Consider the following 5,245-nt stretch of genomic DNA (forward strand, 5'->3'; position numbering starts at 1 on the left):
TTTAAACTTCTAAAATTGAAAAAGAATCTCGAATATATTATAAATTCTGTGTAAGAAATTATAATATATGAATTAAATTTGATTATTTGTATGTAATAATTATTGCGTTTCAGAAATAATTATTTACACTCTTTCGATTATTACAAAGATTCCTTCACAGAGATTCACGAATTCATAATGGATACCGATTGCATATTTATAGGGTGTCGGTCACTTGACAACATTGTAACTGATCGGTATCGACATAAAACTAGTATTGGAACCGATATATGTGTAACCAATACAAATTTCGATATCGATACGTAATATTAGATACATATTTGATATCATTTCTCAATTACTAGTTATTCTTCTCTTAAAACAATTGATCCAACGTTATATTGGATTAAAAATTATCTCACGAAGATACCGATACCCATTTAATATTTCATAAATTCTTTAATGCTCGTTTCATTTCTAAACATAATCGTTTCTTTACAATCAAGATGTTGTATTGACTGGAGCATAGCCCGAAGTGAGAAAATAGACACAATACCAATAACAACGATTATATCTGGTCTTAATTTAGTAACATTTAGAAACGAAAGTCAAGCTATCGAAATCTTAAGCATCAAATGGTTATAAATAATTAATACCTTCGTGAGGTTTCGATACAGTACTCGGTGTAGATATCAATGATATCCAAGTATCTGAGATGATACGTATCTCTTATTTTCGAATTGATCATGATTTCATATATGAAAGAAAGCACTGCATCGTTCAATGCAGTATTTAATTTTGTAACATTTTTTTTTTTTTCATTTGATCTATTGATAACATCACATGAATGTTATCACGAGTTTCGAAAAAAATCGTCATAAATCGACGATATAAGAAATCTTTTGAATAAATGCATATATTTATTTATGTATTATATGAATGTATACAGTACATTAATCACAAACAGTGAAAGAGGATGGTAAAAGAGGATGGAATAGCAATAGGTTTTAATGCAATAGAGATAAAAATCTTGGTTTTGTTTATAAATATATAATTATGAGAAATTTATAATAATATAATAGGATATATGTGGATTGTGTTTGAAAATCAATGTCTGAATATTTTAAAGATATTAAATTTAGATTTTATACGATTGAAAAAAAGTTTATGATAAATTGGAGAACGTGATAATTTCTTACATCGTATCTAATATGATATAATGAAATTGCTTTTATGCATGTGAAATACTTTTGACATTTTCAAAGATCATCGTCTAAAAATTGTTTAACAAGCTCACGCTAACGAATAATTTTCGTACAAAATCTATTTTCATATTTCATAAAACTTAACACGCCTATATACTTTGCATAAATTATCTTCGTTAACAAGTGAGAAAAATTTTTGCATTTGTGATTCGATTTAATCGGTAAACATACACCGATTGAATGCAAATATGTATTGAATTTTTAATATATTCCTTAAAAACTAGCAAATTTAATAAAATTTATCACCAAATCTTCATATCTATAAATACAATTATAAATATTGGAACGAGAAACATTTCTATGACTTTCCAATTCTTATGCTTAATGTACAAAATTCTATATAGTGATATAAATTAATTAAAAGAATATCGTATTTTGCTCTTTAATAATATTTTCGATTATTATCATAATTCAATAATATTTTTAGAATATTAGAATATTCTAATAATATTCTAATATTCTAAAATTATGATAATAATTATTAGATTATTATTAGAATAATTCAATAATAAATTAACTTGCTCTATTATTCACCGTTATCATTTTCTTCACATTTTATCGTAAAGAAGCTCTACTTTAAATTTAGGAAAAAAAATTTTAAAACTCACGAAAACTCAGCAATCCAACACCCACTAAATTATTACATCTTTTCTCAATTATTAGCATTTCATTCCCCGAAAAAGAAATTCTCAGAAACCCTCTCCTCTTCCAACTCCCCCGTAGTAACAAAAACCATTCCATTCACTTTCACCAATTTCTCGAGAAATCTAAATCTCCCCATTACACCCAGTATCGTTACCACACATCACGAAAGCCTCGTAGCAGCGATCAAAAGCCGCTCAAAGCACCCTGGTCCCGACCGAGGGCGCGACAATCTCTTAGCAGTGAAAGAGAGAACTCCAAGTTTTTCGACTCGACAGAGGAGTCAAGCGATCCTAAGAAGATAAATACTCGTACGAGAAAGAAAAAGAGAGAGAGAGTATCATCCTCCCCCGCGCATTTTCTCTAATGTATTCACAAATCTTCGTTCCAACGCGACGTTATCACTCTTCGAGCAGACTCGAGGCGTCGCCGTTTCGCCCAACCCTCCGAATATATATGTGCGTGTGTGTGTGTATGTGTGCGCGCTCGCTTTTTTTTCCATCCCCCATTCGAAGGTGGAATTCATTTCGCGGCCCAACGCCCTCGGCTACGTTCGATTGCTTCGATTATCCTTACCTTATTCCTCGAGATTCGACCCTCTTCCTCTTCTTTCTCTTCTTCTTCTTCTTCCACGATTCTCCATTCTCGTTTCGGGACGAGCGACTCTTCGCGTCACCCACCCCCTCCCTTTCCTCGGATAGGCCGTGGAGATCTATCGTCAGGGGTGCAGGTGCCTCCCCGAAATCGGGGGGATGGCGCTGAGCCGATTCTATTCTTGAAAACTGGTTGAGGATTGAGAGACGTTGATAGTAAGACATTGAAGGAGAATCGAAATGATGGAGTGGGAATTAGAGCGGGTTCGGTTGGTGGAAAAGTAATCTGATGTTGTTTCGAAAAATGTAAGTATATATATATATGTTGTTTGTAATTGTAGAGATCAGATGATGGTAGAGATAATGTTTATGAGGGTTTTGAAATGTGTAATAAAATCTTAAATACAATTCACATTTTGAAGGAGTGTTTATATTTCTGGTATTAATTTTTCCATTGAATTATTCGGTTAGTTGATATTCGTTTGAGATAAATAAATAAAGTTGGTATTTATTAACTGATTAGTAAGTTTATATCGTAAACAAACTCGTTTTAGTAAATATTATGTTGAATTTTAAACGTATGTGCAATATTATGAATATTTATGAGAGTATATTATCATAAGCATGAACTAATAATAAAACTCGGTTTGAAAACGAAATAAGAGATCGGTGGTTTTTGTTAACCGCAAGCGTCGATTAATTATGAGAAAGTTTGATACTTTGTTTCATAAACAGACATATGCAATTTCTATCGTATATTAAATCGTAGCATACATGAAATATAAAATATTTTATTTACATTAATATTATCTCGTATATAAGAGATGGAATAACATTATTTCGATATGGAAAATAATACGTATTCTATAGTTTATAAAATTCTAAAAAGTTTTATTTATAATTAAGTATTCAATAATAGAAGAAGAATATTTAAAAACGGAATTTTAATCCTTGATAGAATTTATTTTCAATTTTTATTTAAAAACACAATTTAATTAATTTCTAAATAATAATAAGAATATAATATCATTTCTTTTTTTTAATTTTTAAATTTTTTGTGAAAGAAGAAAGAGAAAAAAGTCCTTCCTTTTCATACTGTCCACTTAATAATCACTATATTTGTAATTAAATATTTTTAATTTTTGTTTTATATTCATCAAATTCTTCATTAATAAATCTATTCCAACTCTTCTAGGAACAAAATTATTGATCATCTTTCTTTCCTGATATTGTTTTTGTCTCTCTTAGTATTATATACATATGTGTGTACTCAATTTGATAAATGGCTCTGTCGCATTCGCTATATCACGCGTTGCATTATTAATCAATCGCAATTTGGAAGAGGTTTATTGCCTCTTATACACAGTTATTTTTATAACTGTTGGTTTAACTATTCATTCGTAATGTGAATTTTATATAACGAAAGTTTTCACGATTGGCGCGGATACAATAATGGTTTCATTTGAATTTAAGTCCTTTTGCGTTTAATCTCGAGAATGTTTGGCTCTGTACCATAACCATCGGCCGTGACAAATATGCAGGCGAAATATCACTATGGGGAAAGGAGTTTCTTCGCGAGATCTATCGCATACCGATTGTAGAAAGAAAAATAGTGGCTCGCAATTTACTTTTCACGGTTTAACGATTACTTTGAGTGGGTTTAAAAGAAAACGGTTCAAATTTTTCACGAGAAATGCAAATTTACTTCCACGTCGAAATAATTTTTGTAAATAAAATTTCGATCCAATATTTTTATTCGATCGTTCTAGTTAGATGTAAGTTTCTAAAAACTGCTATTAAGCTATTTTAAAAAATATTTGAAACGAATATTGTATAATGAATAAAAAAAACAAGTATAAGAATTAATAATTTCTAATTTCACTTGATTAGAAATTCATAAAATAACAAATATTAGAAAATAAACATATCTAAGCAAATGAAACGAATTTCAATTTGAAAATGTATTAGATAAATTATGAGAAATACAAAAAGAAATTAAACTAACAGAGTTTATCTCTTCTAAATTCTATATCCTACAAAGAAGGAAAAAAAAACAAATTAATAATAATAATAAAAAAATAATAATAATAAATTCTATATCTAATTCTATAATATACTTTATATAATATATAAAATAAACTCTTCTAAATTCTATATCCTACAAAGAAGCACGAATTTACAAAATTCTAATTCTTTCACATTACATTTTCTGTAATTCTGTGATCCTTTTATCTAATACTTTTCTTGTCCAAATTATAAAAAAAAAAAAAACATTTTCACCACTATCCACCAACACTTCTCCACTCACCTACTAAATCATCAATCTGCCCAATCTATTCAAAATCCAAATCACAAAAAGAAGACACTCCATATATTCATAACCACTGGTACCACTATTCATACTCAACAAACTCGACATTCCCTCTTCCACAAAAACCCCTTCCACAATGGGGGCAAAGAGAGAAAAAAGGAAAAAATAAGAAGAAGAAAAAAAAAACTTCGTATCCCCGGTCGAAATTTATTCATAATCGAGCCTTGGGCCGCGATATCCCGAACATTTCATGCGCCGGGAAGAGTAGGATATCCCTTGGGAAGAGAAACGAGGAGGAGGCGGAGGGGGTCGTCGAAGTCGCGCCGTCATCCCGGAATATGAGATTTCCACGAAGGGGGACGAGGGTGTGTCCGTGGAAAGTCGTAGGTAAGGGATCGGGGTTGAAGGAGGTCCGCGAGCGGAAGCTCAGGGGCGGGTATAATGGGCGCCAAGCG

This window comes from Apis dorsata, unplaced genomic scaffold (genome assembly GCF_000469605.1).
Source record: "Apis dorsata unplaced genomic scaffold, Apis dorsata 1.3 scaffold_125, whole genome shotgun sequence".
In the NCBI taxonomy this organism is placed as follows: Eukaryota; Metazoa; Arthropoda; class Insecta; order Hymenoptera; family Apidae; genus Apis; species Apis dorsata.